Raw genomic sequence first — 22968 nt, 5'->3', positions numbered from 1 at the left:
GTAGCTGCCAGCACCATCACTCACACAGTAGGTGCCCATTCCCATATCACATAAACCGTATGATACCATCATTCACACAGTAGGTATCCATTCACATATCACATAAGCAACATGATACTATCATTCACACAGTAGGTATCCATTCATATATCACATAAGCAGCATGATACCATCATTCATACAATAGGTATCCATTCACATATCACATAAGTAGCATGATACCATCATTATGATGATATCAATATCTCATCATGATATCAGTAATATCATATTTTGATAGTGGCATACCATATTGAAGTAATATCATAATGTCAGTAATAGTGACATTATTCCAGTTAAGCCTTACCGCTCAATTTCCTGCCATCACAAGCAATGATAAGAGCTTACCATTAGGGTCGTAACTTTTGGACCGTTTAGAGTTTGAAGGCGATTTGAAAACCAATTTTGTACTAAACAAACTATTCTTCAAATGGGAGTGGTTTGAAGACAATTAGACGACGTTTGGCCTCTTAAAGGTTCAAAGAAGTGAGGGTTTACTGGCTACACCCTATGGTACACAGCGGACAGTGACCCTGCTCCATATCATTATAACCCAAACCGTGAAGCAACTTGTGATGGTTTCAAAGATCAAAGTTTGAGTCAAGACATACATCTTTCTAACAAAGCTAATTTGAAAGCATTTGGATTCCATTTGTTCGTTCAAAGATTCATACCAAACAAGGTGATAGTTTGAATTTATCAACACTACCCATAGTGACATACCTTCATAAAACAGAGTATAACTTTCAATCTAAAAAGAATTTCAAAATAGTCTCTACATAAAAGTTTTAGTCCATTCAAAGAACTTTCAAATGGCCATGGATTGGCTAAAAATAAACTTCGTTTGGTTAGCTAAAATCAGTGACCACAGTGGTACGCTGAAAAATCTAGGAAAACAATTAATAATGATATACCTTCTTACTTTGAAGTACCTTCTTACTTTGAAGTATAACATCATTTTTGTAAAGAATTTCAGTAGTGGGGAAATACAAATATCTTACTAGACTCGTATATCTTTCCAATGGTGGTGTTTTGAGGTCAATCGGACCTCATTTGATAGTTCAAAATCATCTTTCAAGAACACACATATTCCTGAAATTTCATAGTAGCATATAACATGTCTCAAAAATACATTCCATAACCTTTCTTTCATGGTGAAGAACATGATAACAACTATTCTCTCATGATGTATACACACAACATGCATTTCTTACATAATCTAATAATCATACATTCATTCACAACATCCACCATTATCATAGAACAAAAGCCCCAAATTTTCCGTGAACATGGCGTAAGGATTTTCTACATCACATATACTTCCATTGCTCATTCCACATGCATAAATCCCCATGCATCCTTATGACTACAATGTAATGGTGATGGATCCACTTACATGAATAGTAATGGTGTCTTCTCTCAAACACTTCTTGCATAGCTCACACCTACCCAACAATGGCTGCTCACTAATTTTTCCCAACATTGCCTTAGAGAGAGAGAGAGAGAGAGAGAGATGAAGGGAGAATGAGTGGCGTGGGTGAGAGAGTGACTAAGTACTCATGAGATGGGGCAGTGGCCAAGTGGCGCTAATGGTTGGGCAAGTGGCACCGAAAGCACAACAAGTAGTAAACACTCTTCATACACGTCAGAGCCATGCGCTGCGCCTTGTCCCTTATTCAGCTAGCGATGCCCACACAGCGTTGCCCATTCTTTAGCTCACCCACATATGCGGCATTACCCCCTCTATCGCCGCGCGCCTTCTCTCCTTCTCGTCTATCACCGTGTGGCTTCGCTGTGCCTACTGCTGTGCGTTCGCCTGCTCTGCCGCGCTCTCCCATCACCCCGCGCCTACCGCCATGCGCTCCTCCTACCGTGAACACCATCGTCGCGTGGCCTATCGCCATGCGACTCGCACTGCCGCGCGCCCCAGCACCGCCCGACTCTCACTGCCGCGCGCCCCATCGTCGTGAGACTCACACTACTGCGTGCCCCATCGTCGTACGACTCTCGCTGCTGTGCGCCTCATCGCCACCCGACTCTCACTGCCGCATGCCCCATCGCCGCGTGACTCTTCTCTCCTTCTATCGTCACACGGCCCACACTCTACTTGACGTGCACTCAACCGACCGTGATAGTCTGGGTCCTTACATCAACCACAGGGTGCAGCTAGTAAACCCTCACCTCTTTGAACCTTTAAGAGGTTAAACGGGGTCGTGACAACGCTTCATCAATATTTACTTACAATGGTATCAGAGCGACTAGGCTCTATCTTCCATATTTTTACTCCAAATGTTTTTTTAACGATAGAGCTTATATGATTTATGCCCAATTTTTTTTGTATAAATTGTGCTTCAAAATATCACTTGCTGCTATCTTATCTTGGTTCATAGTGTTATCTTGGTTCACAATGGTAATTAATTAGAGGATAAGTATGTGTGCACTGCATTTCTTCTATGTCTATATTAATGGCTTCAACCACACCGATATACATGTTTTATTAGGTGATGACCTAGTTGGTGGAAAATTTAATTAATTATAATCTGATTCATATGTTTATCATATACTTGAGAATAATATTTATTCTAATTTAAGAGAGTTGCTTGAAGTGCAAAATTATGAGAATTCGATAAACAATGATGCATCTGAGGTAAGTCTGAGGTAAGCAGTGCTTGAAGATAGCCTACAACGTGACTCCACTACAAATATCTCTCCAAATATTGCACATTTATCAATTCCAAAATATTGCACCCCAAGTGAATTTGGATTCCGTGTAAATCTCTCATAATATTGGCTAGGGTGTGTTCCTTGGCTTGGGACGTGCCCCTTGGCTTGAACCTTGCCCCTTGGCAACGTGCCCCTCTATCTTGTCTGTTCATTTCATTGCCCTAAGATGTGTATGATGGCGATCGATTCTTATATTTTGGTTGATGTTTATACTTTGTTGATGGCTGAAACTTATGCTTTGGAATTTGTAATTGGCGAAGGAATGAAATTAGTTTATCTTACCCTTCAGAGGAAAAAAAAAAAAAAGAAGAGTAATTTCTTAAAACCAATGGCTGGCGAGCGTTTCTAGGGTCTCGAAGCTGCACCCACTTTGGCGAGATCACAAATTCATCGACATCAGTTAACAACATCCACTCACAAGAGTTCATGGCGGATTGAGCACAGTACGAGAAACCAGCCTCTTGCAGTTTTTTTGCCATGGCCAAACCCTTTTGGTTATTCCATGATCTTGGTTTTCAAGCTTGATCAAAACCTTCTGTGTATTATCATCGCTCAGGTTATCATAGAAATCGAAGTGCTCAACTCCTATAAATGAATGATACATAACCCACTGCTTCAAAAACTTCCCGGCATTAAAAACCATTGTGCCCGCACACAAAAGCGGTTCACCGGTGAATTGTTTGGTCGAGAAACTGGTTTGCGGGGAAAGAGGCTGGTAAATGGCAAATGTAGGTATGATGCGACCACTTACATCTGGGGTTACAATCTCACAGGAAAGTTGTGGCGAAATATCTCGGCAAGGTTTTTGGCACCGGAAAACCTCTCGTGAGGAACTTAAAACCCTAGTTCGTACACCACCGGAAAATACACAGGCGAGCTCTCTCACAGGAAAAGTGACGCTTTGTCGACTGTTAATCCCTTTTTGCAAACACCATCACGTCCTCTTTAGTAGTTAAGGTTTCATAGACTATGCAGTTCCATCTTGCCAATTCCGGCAAGTCTTGACCAGATAACTTGTCGGGAAACTCACCAGAAAACATGAGTTTGGGTTCCTTAAAAGGCCTGATACCCCGGAGTTTTGCTGGAACACTGCAACGGACAGCAATATGATCCCCGAAAAAAAAGTTTCCCGGCTGGTCTTGCTGGAGCCCTGAACCCGTCCTGGAACACGCAACTGAGATCGGAATCGCCGGGTAAGTTGTTTTCCGTCGAATTCTCCGGCGTGAAGAGGACTAAGACCTCCCATTCTGGCAAGAGAAAGACGGTTTCTGGCATTTTTCGTCCAAGTTCTTCCTGTCCCTTAAACTAGAAGATTAATTGATTTTGGTTTCAAAATATTTCTATGGAAGCATCAACTTCTGTGATGAAAGATGTAGGTAATATCTCAATTAAAATTCAAGATTTAACATCCGCCAAATTTCACTGGTGGAACTTAAAATGCAAAATTCTGACAAGAGGATATGCATAACCTCATCAAAAGGCTTCTCATCTTTTAAAGCAGATGGAAAGCATGGCCTGGGGTCTCCATGATGGCCCCATATGCTATGTATCATCTGGTGAAAATTCCTTGACTAGCTGTTGCTGTGTGGTCGAGGACTTGGCCACCCAAATAGCATTAAACAAAATTATTTGATTTCCAATAATGGAAAGTGTTTAATAATCCATTGGAAATGGCAAATCAGAGTCCATGTCAAATGACATGATATATGGGGATCAGGAGAGTAGCATCCACCATTGGGGTCATGTCATGTCCTATTCTAATGTTCCCACATTACTATCACCATTCATCATTCTTTGGATGCCATTCCACATCGTGCAGGACGAGAGAGGTAGAGTACAGAGTGATCTATAAAGCCTTGATTAAGAATTATTGAGATAAAAAAAGTGCATTAACTTACTTTAATAGAATCATTGTCACACTTCGGTATGACTTAAATTCCTACTACAGTCTTTATAACATTGTTCAAAACCACTGGATTTTCTATAACCGTAAATGGTGGTTCATCTAAATCTTTGGTTACATTTTCTTGTGGTCAGTGCACCCAAAATGAAGCATTCGCATCTTCACTGGTGCACATTGTTTCTTATTCATGTAGCAAGGTATCCCAACTGTGAAAACAATGGTCAATCTTGGTTGTTTATGTAGTTTAGCCTTCACAGACACAACCTATGAAAGCAAACTTTCATAATAGTTGAGGAGGTGTTTTTTCAAGGTCCATTGCTCAGGAAGGCTCAAGAATAAACCTAGGGGCTTCATATTTTATTAACACATCAAAGAGGTTATGCAGTAAGATGTACAAGGCTAGATTTGAGTTAAGCTGTAGGACTTGTTAGTAGATATCAAAGTAATTCAGCCATAGCTAATTGGAAAGATATAAAAAGATTTTTAAGGTACATTAAGGGAACAAAACATCTAAAATTGTGTTTTTTCAAGCAAATAACCTTGAAGTTATAGGATATTCAGATCCAGATTTTGCTGGGGATAAAGACGATAGTAAGTCCACTTCAGGACATATTTTTCTCTTTGGAGGGGCAGTGGTTTCTTGCTTAAGCAAGAAACATGGGTGCGTAGCTAGGTACACACAGGAATCATAATACATTATATGTTGCACTGTTTGTATTTTCACCGTCTGGATAAAGCGCTTCATAGATAACTTGAAGCTGTAAATAATCGACGGATTGATCCAAATATTATGTGATAATCAAGCTGCAATTAAATTAATTCAAAGTGGATTAAATATCTCCAAAAGAAGACATGTAGATGTCCAATGTCACTACATTCATGATGTAGTTGAGAAATGTGAAGTAACTGTTAGTTACTTGCCCACATTAGATATGATCGATGATCTATTAATAAATGGTCTATGTGTTGAACTACTGTTTAAGCACACTAGCTTAATGGGATTTAAAAATATTTAAGTCAGACAAATTTCATGAGTGAGAAATCCGCATAAGCGTGAAAATCCTCATGATAGACTAGCTCAATGGGACTTAAAAAATGTTTAAATCAAACAGTCTTCATGAGTGAGAAATCAGCATTAGCATGGAAATCCTCATGATAGACGTTTGTTATGAGAGGCATATATACAAAAGCGTGAAAAAAACCTCATGACAAGATATTTTCTTAAAAGTCATACTCAAAAGTGGGAGTATGCATGTGACTTATTATGCTCGGCCGTCATAGCCAAGTGGGAAATGTTGACATGTATGGCTATGAGGCCTTACGTGTCTTAGCTTACATTTGTGGGAATTCCATATATCAAATGGTCATATCTATATGAACGTAACCCTTCATCTAACACTCATATCCATATGAACGTAACCCTTCAGAAACCCGTTAGAGATCAGGGAACCTTTTCATTTTTCAGAGATCCGTTGGAGAAATACAACGGTTACCCCTTCTTCTCTCTATAAAATGGGAAACCAGAGAGATGATGAGTACAACAAGAAAAAAATGTACATCTCTCTAAAAGGCGAAGGGATAAAAATCCGGGCTCTACGATCACCAACCTCACGACACCCCTTCTTTGATCTCGGGTTTGATCTCATACATGCTTCATCAATATTTACTAATACGTTAAGCAGGGCATGGGAAGTTGATGCTAGCACTTGGCTTCCTCTCTAGCATCATTTCAACCATTAGACACTGACGATGGATGGACTAGATGTTGACAATGGATAATTGGTCTCAATTGAACTTCCAAGAAAATTGAACATGCTTTCTATTATTATTATTTAAAAAAAACCTGAAAGATTATTATTATTAGATAAATACACTTTGACACTAACACAAGTATACTTTTAATCCAAAAGGTCATTCCCCTAATAATAATTCTAATTCATCCTTCTATTCGTACCCAATAACATGTCAAATTTATTAAGCCTAAATATACGGTTTTTTAATTAAGTGTTTGTTACGCTACACCACTTGCAATGTAAACTCTTAAATCTTTAACTATTTTGGACAAAAATAACAATGAGACCATTTACCTTAGGTACAAGGTGGTCACAACTAATCTTGACCATTGGATTATTCCATTGACCAAAATAAAAATTCAACAAAAAATTTCTCGAATTTTGTGACACACTAAAGCTATTAGATTTCACATTGGATGGTTGTAAGCAGTGGTTTAAAAAACTGGTTGGTGTCCCGAATCGGGCACTCTCAAAACCCATTCGGATCGGTGAATCGGCGTTTCAGATAGGGAATCGGTCGGATTCGGTCTTAAAAAAAATTGAAAAAAAATCTTAAAACTTATTATAAATATTATTTTTAGGAATCTAATAAGAAATGAGGGTACTAATAATAATTTTTATTTTTTACATCAATATGAGAATATTGAAAGGTTCTTTCTTTGTATGAATATTCTCATCAAACATTTATTAAAACCTAACTAAATATAATATTATACATCGAAATTAGAATTATTGGTTTGTATTTTTTTATTTTACCATCATTTTACTATACAAATAAGAATAATTTTGAATTTTGTCTTATAATATCATCTAATTTAAAAATCTAATTTACAACTATAACAAAAAAATAATACATTGCATAATTTATAATGTAAATAAATTAATAAATAAAATATAAGATTTGATTATCATTGTAATTAGTATAATTATTAATTATAATATTATAATAAACATCATTCAGAAAACAATGTATGACCCTCATAAAAAATAAAAAAATTCATTAAGTACTTGGAAATTGAAAATCCTTTTGTCTTTATTTTTTTATTTTTATAAATGTTGATAGAGTGTAAAGTAGAACACACTATTTTATATCCTTTTTTATTGTTCAAAAAGAAAATATTTTAGATCCAAAAGTACTCTATAAGTAAGCTTTTTCACTTGAGGGATTAAATGTACATTGTGATCCTGTAGGTACATGCACTCTTTTTCACCACTTGTGTCGTTATGCACTTTAATATGTCAATATGTTTGTTTTTCTATTTAAAGAAGAAAAACAATCCCCCATCGAAGATTTAGGACTTGAGCAAGTACATATAAAACCCATTGAGACATCTTTAGAACCACGCGCTTGAGAAGGGGTTCATGTGCCTTTAAATTGCTTTTTATTAAAAAAAAATTTTATTAAACAAAATTGAAAATTGCAATGGCACGTGGTGATATTGGGGTGAACAAAAAATTGACGATATTGTAGTCCAAAATCCATTTCCGTTTCATGACGTCATAACATCCAATCCATGATGTCATGGTCATAACGTCCAACGTCCAATCCATGATGTCATGGTCATAATGTCCAACGTCCAATCCATGACGATATTGTAGTCCAAAATCCATTTCATGATGTCATAACGTCCAATCCATGATGTCATGGAACGATCCGTATCAAGATCATAACGTCCAATCCATGATGTCATGGATCCGTATCAGGATCTGTGATTTTATGGAACGATCCATGATGTCATGATGTCATAACGTCCAATCCATGATGTCATGGAACGATTTGTATCGGGATATGTGATATCATGGAACGATCCATGATGTCATCAAGCGAGAAAAATAGGAGTCACGGAAGATCTGTATCGGGATCTGTGATGTCATGGAACGATCCATGATGTCATCAAGAGAGAAAAATAGGAGTCATGGAAAATCCGTATCGGGATCTGTGATGTCATGGAACGATCCATGATGTCATCAAGCGAGAAATTATACGGAATTTGTGATGTCATGGAACGATCCATGATGTCATCAAGCGAGAAATTATGTAACGGGATCTATGATGTCCTGGAACGATCCATGATGTCATAAAGCGAGAAAAATAGGATTTATGATGTCATGGAAATCATCAAGCGAGAAAAAAATTCGGATCCCATTTTATTAGTGGATCCGGATCGCTCGATTTTGAATCGGATCGACGATAATTTTAAAATTGTATGGACATGTGATGATATTGTAGTCCAAAATCTGTTTCATGACGTCATAACATCCAATCCATGATGTCATGGAACCATCTGTGATGTCATCAAGCTAGAAAAACGGGATCTATGATGTCATGGAACGATCTGTGATGTCATAACATGCAATCCATGATTTCATGGAACGATCCGTGATGTCACCAAGCAAGAAAAAGGAGATCTGTGATGTCATGGAACGATCCGTGATGTCATGATCTGTAATGTCATCAAGCGATAAAAACGGGATCTGTGATGTCATGGAACAATTTGTGATGTCATCAAGCGAGAAAAATAGGATCTGTGATGTCATGGAATGATCCGTGATGTCATCAAGCTAGAAAAATAGCTAGATCCCATTTTATTAGTGGATTTGGAATAGTATCACCGATACCCGATCCGGATGACCCGAGTTTGAATCGAATCGACTATTTTTAAAACTCGTTATACGTAATTGTGATCTCCTTGTACTAAAGGTAAATAGTCTCTTTACATATAATCCCTTTATGAGAGTGGTGATCTTGAGAGAGGGAGGGGGGGTGGTTTCTATATGCGCCTCTCAATTTTCTGTGTCTTTGTAGCTTTTTTTTCTTTTTTGAACATCAATTCTTCGTAAAAATAAGTGAAACTATCTGATCTCTCTCTAATTTTGACATCATAAGAAGGATTTGCAACATATTTTCACAACTGATTTTCTCTCTCCTGTTCTCTCGCCAAATCCCAAATCCCTCGCACAAATTTTTCTCACTTTAGTTTTAAAAACAATACTCTGAACCAGGGATTTAAAAACGTCGACTCTAACCTGATTCGCTCGGTTCGACTAGGGAATCGGGATTGGATGTGCCGATTCGAGCAAATTACACGAAATCGCCCGGTTCTAGAGAGAACTGGGCAATTCTGTACAGTGACTCGCCGATTCACTGTACGGAATCGGCGAGTCCCGTGAAGAACACGTGCTGCACAGTGTTCTTCACGGGATTCTTCAAAATTTGTCATCTTTTTATCATTTTTCTTGTTTTTTTTGCCATGTGATCGAATATGCAAGCTTTATGCAGCTTTTTTCAGTCTTTTCATGGATTAAATGGTGGAGAAATTTCGTGTTTTTGAATCATGAAAGTTGTGTTTTTAGGATTTCCGCCTTTCATTGTGTTTCATGCCAAATAGAGCATGAATATGTGAAAATTTGTAGGCATTTTGATCGTAAAATTGTTCACCAAAAAATTCTGTTACGAATTTGTGGTAATCGTTGAGAAAAACAGAGTAATTTGGAGATTGAAGGCTCGGGTTCACGAAACCAGGTAAGAACTTTGGGTTTTTTTTTTTTTTCTGCCATATGATCAATTTCACTGCATATTTTGAAACTAATGAGTTACATTTGTAGGGTTTTTAATCTTTATTGTGTCTTTTATCATTTAATATATTCAATTTTATTTAATTTGCTTAATTATAGCCTGATTTTTTAGATGAACACAGTGATGATTGTGAAAAAAAATTTCTGCTGCTTTTTTTATTTTTTTCCGCCTTTCAATTTTTTATTCACGATATATTACAAATTCAATGACTATTGTCTGTGAAGAACTGCGTTTTTTTTTTTTTTTGCCCAATTTAATCGATTTGATTTGATTTATTGATGATAATGTGTTCATAATTTAGGGTTTTGATTCCTTATATTGTTGTTTATCAAAAACTGTACTCAATTGGATGTAATTTATTTGCTTGGAGGTGGATTTTTTTAGTTAAAATGGCCGATGTAAGGTGGCTCTGTGAAGAAAATTTTTTTTTTTTTATTTGTAATCCATGATAGAATTTTTTTTGTAATCCATGATCGAATTTTTTGTAATCCATGATCGAATTTTTTGTAATCCATGATCGAATTGTTTTTTTTTTTTTTTTTCTGTAATCCATGTTCGAATTTTTTGAAAATTTGTTTTCTTTTTTATTTGTAATCCATGATCGAATTTATTTATTTTATTTTTTTTTTGTAATCCATGATCGAATTTTTTGAAAATTTGTTTTTTTTTTTTTTTTGTAATCCATGATCGAATTTTTTGTAATCCATGATCGAATTTTTTGTAATCCATGATTGAATTTTTTGTAATCCATGATCGAATTTTTTGTAATCTATAATCGAATTTTTTGTAATCCATAATCCATGATCGAATTTTTTGTAATCCATTATCGAATTTTTTGTAATCCATGATCGAATTTTTTGTAATCCATGTTCGAATTTTTTGTAATCCATAATCGAATTTTTTGTATTCCATAATCCATGATCGAATTTCTTGTAATCCATGAATGAATTTTTTGTAATCCATGATCGAATTTTTTGTAATCCATGATTGAATTTTTTGAAAATTTGTGGTTTTTTTTTTTGTAATCCATGGTCGAATTTTTTTTTGTAATCCATGACCGAATTTTTTGAAAATCTGCTGTACTTTTTTTTTTTTTTTTTTTTTATCCATGATCGACTTTTTTGAAAAATGATGATTTTTCGAAAAAATGTGAAAATGGTGACAAGGTTTTGATTATCATGGGATATTGAACCATATTTTTAATTTTTATTGTTAGAGTTTATGTTGAAAAAATTGTACGTTGATAGATTATTTATGCAAAAAAATGCATGTTATTATATTTTTAATGCAAAACTGTATTTTTTTAATTTGTTGTTAATGCATTTTTGTGTTGGAATGACTGATGTTAAGTGGCTTTGTGAAGAATTATTTTTATTTGTTTTTTTTTTAGTACATGATCGATTTTTTTTTAAAAATCATGATTTTTCGATAAGATGTGAAAATAGTGACCAGGTTTTGATTATCATGAGGTCTTAAACCATATTTTTAATTTTTATTGTTAAAGTTTTTGTTGAAAAAATTGCATGTTGATAGAATATTTATGTGAAAAAACATACATGTTATTATATTTCTAAATTCTAATGCAAAACTGTATTATATTTTTAATGTAGTTTTGCATTAAAAATGTATTTTCAATTTATAAAATTTTGAACTCAAAAAATACATGTTGTTAAATTGTATTATCGTGAGGAATTAAAGTGAATATCATTGTAAAAAAATTGTGGCATATATGACAATTATATTATCCTGCATTTTTTCAATTTTATTATTAATTTTTTAATGCAAAAAATATATGTTCTTGATAATTGAGTTGTAGTCATGTTTGGAGCTTGCATTTTGTATTATATTATTCTGTATGTTTGTAATTGATATGTACAAATAACAACAAATATAACTACATGAACTACCCCAACATATTATCACTACACATGGTGATTATTTTTCTTGATAAACTGTAAGGTTAATTTTTAACTTTCTACATATTAAAACAGTTGAATCATGTCAAGATCTGTAGAAGACCCTGCATGGCAACATGGGGTCAGACTTGATCTCAACAAAAAAGACAAAATTATTTGTAATTACTGCCAAAGAGTGATAAGTAGTGGGGTACATAGGTTCAAGCAACACTTGGCAGGGGTTAAGAGAGATGTTTATGCATGCAGTAGTGTTCATAGTAATGTAAAAAAACAAATGGCGCCATTTCTTAATGCTAACAAAGGTAAAAAAATTGCCAAACATAGGATGAATGAGGAGATAGCTAGTTTATATACACCATTAAGCATGAATGATACAGAAGAGCAATATAATAATGACCTAGAAGAGCAATATAATAATGACCTGGACATGGCCACAAGAATGAGTTTACATGAACAATATCAGAGGGAACGTGGGTTTAGAATGCCTAGTGGGTCTAGCTCAGACCTGCATGATGGGTTAGCTCAGACATGTATGGCGGGCCAGATTAGACATGCATGGCGGGCCAGGTCAAGTATGTATGGCGGGCCCAGCTCAAATATATGGAAGGGTTGGTGGCAGTATGTATCAACAAGAATCAAACGTTGAAGAAATAGTTCCTAACTTATCTAGGAGTGCCAGTATTGCAGGTCATGGTCGTATAGACCCATTTCTCACAAAGCCTAAGTCACAACAGATGACTCTAAAAGGCATGGTTAAAGGTACCAAAAACATGTTGGGGAGATATGTTGGTAAATGGTTCTACGATAAATGGATTCCCTTTGATGCAGCCAATAGCCCATATTTTCTACCTATAGTCAGTGCAATCTAGAGAGCCGAGCCCGGGGTAAAACCCCCGACGGCATATGAGCTCAGTGGGCCAATATTAGATGAAGAGGTGGAGGAAGTTATAAAGTGGATTGAATAATATAAACAGAGTTGGCCAAGGACAGGCATTACTCTCATGAGTGATGGCTGGTTGAATAAAGTTAGTAAAAAGGAGTTTTTAAACTTCTTGGCCTATTCCCCAAAAGGTACAACGTTTTTGTCTAGCAAAGACGTATCAAGGACGAAGAATGATGCAAACTTCTACGTACGACTATATGATCAGATAGTAGAGGAGGTGGGAGATAAGCATGTAATCCAGTTTATTACGGACAATGCGCGTGCATGTATTTCTGCAGGCAGCAAGTTGATAGATAAGAGGAAGCATCTAGTATGGACCCCGTGTGCTGCACACAACATCGATCTTATGTTAGAGGAGATCGGTGAGATCATAATTGTGAAGGAGACTCTAGAGGAAACAAGGTTGGTGTCGAGATTTATATACAACCACTCTAAAATTTTATTTCTGTTTAGAGAACACTCTAAGAAAAAAGAGATAATCAGGCCTGCCATAACCCGCTTTGCGACCGATTACTTAGCTGTAGACTCCATTCGGGAATCTGAAGGTGCCTTAAAGAAATTGTTTACCTGTGAAGAGTAGTTAAATGACTGCCTCTCGAAATCCAGTACCGGTATAAAAGTGGATGGCATAATCTCAAATAAGAGGTTCTGGTCTCGATGTTCCAGTGTCGTAGAAGCCACTGCCCCTTTGGTCACGGTGTTAAGAATGGTGGATGCTGACAAGAAAGCTACCATGGGCATCCTTTATGAAGGTATCGAAAGAGCGAAATCAGCTATTGGGAAGAAGTGTAGTTTTGCTAGCAAAGTAATCGAGATTATAGAACGGAGGTGGAATACCAAATTTGGACGTCCAATTCATTATGCTGGTAAATATATATTTATATCATTAGAATGTTTCATTTTAAATCATTTTTTTATGAAATTGTAAATGACATTTTTCTATCTATATATTTTATAAATTACTACTTCAACCCAAAATTTTTCTATTTGACACTTGAACATCCTATAAGTTTATGAAAGGGGTCAGATACATTATTGCAAGGTTGGAGAGAAGCCAGCGAAACCAAGTAGCAGCAATACAAGAGGTATTATTTAATGTTTGGGTAAGAACTTTATTGAGTTGTTATATTTGTGAGAAATAATGCACTAAAACAAAATATATTTGTTTTAGCTTGCTATGTATAGGGATGCTATAGGATCCTTCAGAATTAGACTTGCCAGGAATTCTCGAACTAAGATGGATCCAGGTTATCCCCTAGCTAATATTTTGTTCATTCATATACTTAATCTTATGAATTGTTCTTACCCTTACAATGCTTTTTGCATTTTAATACAGTTGAATGGTGGGAGATATATGGTACTGATTTATCTCACCTAAAGACGATAACAATCAATGTGCTCTCCCAGACATGTTCTGCTACTGGCTGTGAGCGCAATTGGAGTACGTTTCAATGGTTGCACACTACTAGGGGAAATCGACTCGCTTCGGAGAAGCTTCATAAACTAGTCTACGTTCACTACTACTTAAACCTCCGAGAGCAACAAATAAGAAGGAAGCTTGAAGACTATGGGCCGATAGACTTAAACACAATATTTGTCACAGACACAGTAGAGCAATGGGTAGTAGAAGAGGAGGAGCCAGTGTTGCACAAGAGAGCGTTCCTTGAGGCTATCGATGAGGAAGATCTTGAAAAAGGTGATGAGCAGCATGAAAGAGGAAGCAATCAGCCAACGTATCCACAATTCGTAGGAGATGTCGGTGATATTGCACCTAATGAGGGAGAGTGGGAAGGGGGTCTAAGGGAAAATGAGAGAGATGATGATTCCGAGGCCACCCTATCCCAACCATATTATTCACATATCGAGTCCTAACAGCAACAGGGTAGGGATGAGCGCGACAGTGTAGGTGAGCATGAAGGATGAACAAGCTTCGGGGATTTTGGATTGGAAACACAACAAAACACTAACACTCAGGGATTTGGATATAGTCAGATGCCTGCTAATATCGATGATTCGTTTTTAGATCGAATCAATGAATTGTCAAACGAATTCGATCAATGGCACCAGCGTGACCAAGAAGAAGAACATCGTCGTCGGTCATTTTATTGTTAGAACATATGTTACTAATTGTATGCTTTATTGTCGTCCACGTATGTTGATATACTTATTCCATGATAATTCTATGTTTATCCTTTTGTGTGACGTAAATTAAATGGTAAATAGTAGTTCCTGCAGGGAAAAACATATCAATATTCGCATATTCATGCAAAGAAATGAAAATTCTTAATGGAGTGCCATCATTTTTTATTGAATTCCTAAAAAGAAATATTTATAATGAACTTTAATAATTTTTTGGATTTTTTTGAAGCTTTAATCTGACCGATTCACCCAATTCTCGTTCCGGATTGCCGATCCGGATCGATTTTTATGGTGCCCGATCCAGGTCATCGATCCGCTTTTTAAACCATTGCTCTGAATCATAACAAATCTCTTGGAGCTAAGTTTTTGCTCTTCAAAGGCTTCTCGCTACAAAATACCCACTATATCAGAAAAACTTCATTCAAAACCGTCTCTTTCATCTAGGGCCCGATTGGGCATAAGGATTTTGGGGCATAGAATTTTTAATGTCTAAATATGCTGTTTGTTTTGTTGAATGGTTAGGATATTAAATTTTTATAAAAAATAAAATTGTGGAAAATTATCCATCTTTTTTATGATTTTATTTCTACACCAACAATTTTTTTTAATTTTCAAGGCCCATAGATCCCACTCATTGGCCCCTCAACCTGGAACCCATAGCACGTTTGATAGGTATGAAAATGTTTACATGAAAATAATTTCATGTGAAATTACATAAAGTACGCATGGTACGTGGCAAAATACAAAAAACTAGAATGCAACTTCTTTAAACTATTTTTACTTATTTCTTGGACAAATATGCCCTGAACATACCAGCAAAAATAGTTTAATAATATAGTTTAAGAGCATCCTATCGTTCTTACCTCCACGTGAAAATAACTCGTCGTCGATATACAATCCTATCACTAAATTTATCTTCCTTTCCTAATTTTTTGACCTTTATAATCCAATGTCGAGTCATCTCTTTTATTAAAAATTGTTTTCTACTTGATGGCATTCTCATAATTTTGTACTAGGAGTAATCTTCTAATATTAAGAAGAAGGTTCTAGCAATAAGAAAAGTTGTAATTTGGGTTAGAATTTTCTATGATAGATAGAAAGTTAAAGAGACATCTTGTTCAGAAAATTCATTTAAGTGAACTCTGGAAAAGTCTAGAACAAGTTATTGTGTAAGGTCTAGGATAAGTGGCCATTTGCTTGAAGGCAAGATAGCCATTGTGGTTTGATCTATTTCCTTTGGGGTTTTGAGATTTTTCTATGAGGATTCTTAAAATTATAACTGCTGAAATCTGCCGTTTCTATAGGGAGGCTAATGCCGAAGCTGATTGTCTTGCCAAAAGAGTACATCAATTTTCGTTGGTGATTACTTCCTTCCAATGTCTTTGTCTATATCTTGTAATTTGTTTTCGTTTAATAGAAATTCTTTGGTAATATTAAAAAAAGTAAAAGAGATTTCTTCTTGAGGATTTGAGAACTTATAATTTTGTACTTTTAATTCTAATTTGTATTTGTGTAGTAAATTCAATGGAAGCTCTCTTATTTTTGGGACCTTTGGGCCTCTTTCCCTCCTCCTCTCCCCCCCTTTCTCTCTCTCTTAACACTTCCATCTCCATATTTGAATATCTAACAACTCTTGCCCTTGGTAAAGACAATATGAACCTCCCTTCGGATAATGGTCCATGAACAAATTATTCTTGTTTGTAACCAACTTCCCTAATATGGCACTTTGAGCTTGATGGTGTTCGTTGTATGAGGAAAGAAGTAAATAAGCCCTCGATCAACTTGCTTCATGCTATATTAAACACTTTGTTTGGAATTTCAACATATATGGGTCACCCATTATTCAATAAGGTGCAATTCCAACACATGCTATAAAAAGACATTGCACATGGATTCTTTTCTAAAGTTTTTAGAAGAAATTATTGAGATGCATGGTAGTTAGTACACACATCTCATGAAACACATGTTCGTCCAATATGCGTTTAAGGTGTTGAAAATATCATGAAAGTTTTAGTTTTTGATGGGATTGATCTTGGTACAAATGTAAAATAAATTTCGTGTCAAAGGAGAACTTTTGTTTAAAAACTAATTTTCCTCGGTAGGCCGTTACATGCTCTCTCTTTCTACAATTTTCTCCCCCTTGGATCAATGGCCTCTATCTTATTTTCTCTCTAACTCTCTCTACACCTCTTTCTCTTGGTTCTTCTCTAACTCTCATGCTAAAGTCTCTTGTACCTCACATTACTCTCTAACCAAATATCTATTCTACTTTTTCTACCAACCCATCTAAGTGCCTCATGTTTTATAAGGTTTAACTTTTATCCTAATCCTAGGGACAATCCCTCATCCTTCTCCTAATAATATTTGAAATTTAACTATAAAACTTAATTTAACCCCTAAAACCTTGCATCTTGTCAATTCTTCATTTAACAGGACTCCTAATCATAATGAGCTCTATCTTAATGGGACTCTTAGGTTTTGCAATGTTTGTCTTTAGCACTCTCTTCATTGTGAACTTGTTCCAGTATCTTCCATGCCCAAGGCTCGCTTGAATTTATTCGTCGTCTCTTGATTCAACGTGCTGGTTAAAGTATCAACTACTTGATCATTGGTTGGAATATATATATGAAGTTAAGCTCCTTGCTCAACACCTTCTTGTGAAAAATGTAATACTGCACCTCAATGTGTTTCATGCTTACATGAAAGACTAGATTTGATGCCAACACTATTGAACTAATGTTGTTACTGTAAATTGGAACAATGTAGTCCATAGATTCTCTAAACTTCCTAAGTAACTGGGTTAATGACACCCTTTTCGCATATATATCGCTTGATAGAAATTCCATGTTCATAGAACAAGCCGTTATTCTTGGTTGTTTTCACGTACTTCAATATTCGTCTCACTAAATCCGTGTGAGATTTCTTCTTCTCTTGTATAAATTGACTCACAATCCTAAATGGATACTCTTAAGTCTGTTCAATTTATGGTTAGGTATATGAGCTACTGACCATCTCTCTGTATGGTGTGGCATCTTCAATTAGATTTGCATCATTCTTTAACATCTTGTAATTTATATCAAGCGATGTTGCAATTGGCTTTGACACCATCACCCCAAACTTTACTAGTAGATCCAATGCAAACTTCTTTTGCATGATCAATATCCCAATCATCTCTTTATAACTTCAGCCCCATAAATATTATTAAGTTCTCGCAAATCTTTCGTTTCGAATCTTTAAGAAAGTGAAACCTTGATTTTCTCAACTCCAGTTGGGCTTTTGTTTTTGGGTAATTCAGTTGGGAAGATAAGCCCTACCCCCTTTTTTTAATTAGTTAGTGGTTTTTGAAGCGGTAAAAACAAATGGAAGTCACCACATGCAACTGATGTATGGGCGTGTGCTACTACTACGACCTCAGCCCCTTTCCCACATCAGTTGTGCTATGCTATAATGGTTAAATAATCAATACAATAGCACAAATAATTGTTTCTTTATAAGAATGATCGATAAATATACTGGAATTTATTGTAAAGAGAACAAATCCTTGTGAAGTATCCAAGATGTTCTAGGTGCTTGTTTTAACCCACATAGAACCTTCTTTAACTTGCACATATATCGAGGCTTCATGGGACCTCCATATCCTTTGGGATGATGTATATATACCTCAATGCCTATCTTTCCCTTTAAGAATGCAATTTTCATGTTCATCTGATGAAACTTTTCACATTTTGCTGCAGCCAAGAATGACCATACACAAACTTGTAATCGTTGCAACTGGCCTAAATGTTTTTTCATACTCTTCCCAATAACTTTGAGAAAATCCTTTAGCCATTAACTGTGCCTTATAATACTCAATTTCGCCATTGGGTTTATGCTTTATTTTGTAAACCTATTTGCAATTGATTTCTTTTTTACCTTCTAGAAGAGGAACCAAATCTCATGTTTGAAACTTGGATAACGCACTCATCTCTTCTTCCATAGCATATCGCACTTTGGATTACTTGTTGCTTATTTAGAGCTTCTCAGTTCATGCTCATCACATCGTGTATGCACAATACATATTATAGACATAATAATCATTGAGCATATTAACTAGATATCTATGCTTTTCTGGATATCGCTTGATTTGTTCTCGAGTTTGGGAGCTTGAGGGAGGAACTTCCTTATCTTTTCATCGTGCAGGAGTAGCTGGCTTCAATAGGAAATTTGGATCTTCACTACGTCACGAAGATTATTCTTGTTCTTCAATTATACAGCTTGATGCCATTATGCATGTTCATCGAACTTCATATTTTTACTTTCATAGAGGTGGCGGATTACTAGATCTATGCAGCTATATGCTTTTCTTTATGATGAATGCCCAAAGATATACTTTATGGCTTTCTCATCAAGTTCCTTGTGCTCCTCATCACTGCGCTTACATAGGTTATACACCTAAAAAAACACAAATGCGTGATATCTGGTTTTTTCTTATGGAGGGGTTGATTTGTCACCTTTGTTCCTTCTTTTTACGGCATGAGATTAATCAAGTACACTACAGTGCCCATCGCTTTGGCCCAATACACTTCAGCCATATTCTTTCCATTCATCACTGCAAAATCGACTTCTACAATATGCTGATTTTTACTTTTAATGATCTCATTATTTTGAGGTGCCCTAGCACATTGAGCTGCCTCCTAACCCTGTTCTTCTTAAGAAATTATCAAGTTCCTATGACAGTAACTTTTCATCATTGTCTATCTTGAATTTCTTGATTGTTGCATTAAACTTATTCTCTACAAGCACCATGAGTTCTCTGAAGTATCCAAACACTTGGAATGGTTTAGCAGAAAACAAATCCATGTAAATTCATGCCCAATAAAAGTGACATAGTAGCCCATGCGCCTGTGAGATTCAACTGGACTTGGACCCCACACATCATTGTGGATGATATCCGATGGGTATCTTTTTCTATTGGATGATTGGATGAACCGATGCTTTGTAGCATTTGCAAATGCATATGCTTCACAAATACGATTCTCAAGAAATTGTATCATAGGGATCCAATAACTAGCTTCATCCCTACCATATCTTTTAGCCTGGAGAGATTGTAATGTCTTATCTCTTTGCCCACAAGTATCAATGGAGGAACATTTCTTAATTGATTGCAAATTCACACTCATAGCTAATAGACCTCTTAACTTTATTTCCACGTAAGACTATCCTTCCATCTTTCTTCGACAAGATTTCACAGCTTCTTTGACCACAAATAACATGAATGCTTTGATCTACTAAGTGCCTCGTAGACACAATATTTTTCTAAGTTTTGGAACATGTAGGACATTGGAAAGGCGCTCGAGATTTCTATTGGGCACTAGTGCAATATTTCTTCTATTTTCTACTTCTGGACTGGTGTTGTCCCTTGCCAAAACTCTTGGCATGTCAGACAGGGGTGAGTTCTTTGGTGGTTAAGAGATCTGCTCTGGGGGTTATATGGTTTGAATATGTTGAACCTATGTATCATTGATCTTTGCTCTCATGCCCATCATTGATGCAAAGTGCCTCTGCAATTTTTTTCTTCACAGACTTCTTTTTCCTCTTTATGTTTTCCTTTAGCAATATAGTTTTTTTGGTTATGCCAACCGTTTTGGCAAAATGTCCAACTTTCTCACAAGTGTGCTACAAACCTTTCTTTGATCTGAAAGCTTTATGACTCTAACCTTGCTCATGTATGAGAGATAGTGGTTGGGCTGTCTTATTATCTTGGGGCCTTTTTGAATTGCAATATCTTCCTCTACCATGATACCTTCTATGAGAATTATTGCACCTTACGGTCTTCCACTTTCTTGGGATAATTGTTTGACTCCAATTTCCTTCCCTCAAGGAGTGCTTCTTCTTGAAGCAATAGGCCTGTATCCTCTTTCATGGATGGCTTGGATTTTCGAATCAATACCCTCATGACATCAAACTTGGTCCTTGATTTTTTGAGTTGATGGCGACTTGGAAGTCGTTCCCCATCTTTATGCCAACTCCTCTAGTAGATCACAAAGGTATTTTAACTTTTCGAGAAAACTTTGTAATGGAGCCATTCCCTTGCCACATGCTCATAATTTTGCTTTCGGAATGCCTCTCCAGCACCACTCGCCAGTTCATATATATAATGGATAACCGAACACAACTCGCCAGTTCTTAGATAATGGATAACCGATCACAAGCTTCTCTTTTTGTTTGTACATTGTCACATGGGAGAACATAAGTGGTTACCTGAGATCAAAATTGCGTGTAGAGCCTTGTCATTCTATTTTTTCCATGACACAATTCTATCATGAGCAATTGATCTAGGCTCAATCCCATCAAGTACATCCCAAGACCTTACCCTATCAAATAGCTTCTCAACTACACTTTTTAATCTCCATAATTTCAGTGTTCAAAACTTCGATAACATGATGCTTGATGTTGATATGGTAATATTTCATTTCTCCTTTTTTATAGAACAATGGAAAATCAACTACAAAAATAATTGAATGTGTGAAAGAAGTACTTACATCTAATCGTTGTGTGCCTAATCCTAAGAAGCAGGCTCTGATACCATGTTGAAAAAATTGTGGAAGCTTTGGTGGCAGACGGGCTTGATCTTAATACACACAAAATAGATTTGGTGCCAAAAGAGAACTTTTATTTTAAAAGTAATTTGATTTAGTAGGCTGTTAGATGCTCTTCCTCTCTCTACAATTTTGTTTCTCTAGGCTCAATGGCCTCTCTCTTATTTTCTGTCTCTAACTCTTTCCGCGTACCACTTTCTCTCTTCATCTCTAACTCTCACAGTGCCCTTATTCAACCTTTTCTACCAACTCATCTGACTACCTCTCGTCTTAAACAGCGTTCGCGAAATCGGCCGGTTCGAACCAGAATCGGCCGGTTAGCTCGCTACCAGTGGGATGACGATTTTGGTTAGGTCCGATTTTATGGTACACATCATGAGACAATACTCTCCAAAAAAACTTAGGTCCAAAACCTGCCGGTTTATTGCCTAACAGGTGATTTTTCCAAAAAACCGGCCGGTATTTCAAAAGCGGTCCGGTTAACTGTTATATATACCCGATATAACAGTATTGTGTATATAATGGCCGCTATATTTTACAGAAGCCACAATATTAAACAGAGCCCGTGATCCCCTTTATGCAGGCTTTTTTTATTCTTTTTTCTACATTTTTTTGTTTTTTTTTTGTCAATAATTGACCGTATACACTGTAAATGTTCTATATATCACGATGATTGAATCAAAAAATAGAAGATTAATTCATTTTTTTGCATTTTTGTGTGTTCTTCATTTTTCAACCAAAAATCCGCCATTCTAACGATTTTGACGTTGTTTTTAATTTTTTTCCGATACAAATTGGGGGCTTTTAATCATCAAAGAGACATCTACATTTCTAGAGTGCTGATTTCATTCAAACAAACAGATTTGGGGCTTCATTTCGAGTTTGAATCAAAGAAGGTCAGTTCCAATTCGCGTTTTTTTAATTTGTTTCCTCATTTTTAAGTGTTTTTTTATAATTATTCAAACAATATTTGTATGAGATTATTGATTGCATAAAATAAATGAACGAATTTTAGAATAAAAACAAGAATTTGGAGGTCGATTTTGGGGATTTTAGGGATTTTAGGGTTTATTGTATGACAAATAAAATTGATATTTTTTTTGTGATGATTGTTTTAAATGTTATATAATATATATATTTATAAAAATATGTTTTTTGTGATTATATATATATATATATATAATAAAAAAAAATTTGTATTCCAAGTATTCTTTAAAATTTTAAGGAGACATTTTTTATGAATGATTTGATTTTGTGGAGTCATTTTGATTCTAAAAACACTCAGTATTCCAAGTATTCTTTAAGTATCGAACTACCTGTTGGCTATACTTCATTATGCAATTGTGTCATAAAGCT

The sequence above is a fragment of the Amborella trichopoda genome, chromosome 10, assembly GCF_054954075.1.
Source record: "Amborella trichopoda isolate Santa Cruz 75 chromosome 10, AtrichopodaSantaCruz75HAP2 v2.0, whole genome shotgun sequence".
Classification (NCBI taxonomy): Eukaryota; Viridiplantae; Streptophyta; class Magnoliopsida; order Amborellales; family Amborellaceae; genus Amborella; species Amborella trichopoda.
The sequence above is the reverse complement of the archived record's forward strand: the minus strand, read 5'-3'. Positions refer to the sequence as shown.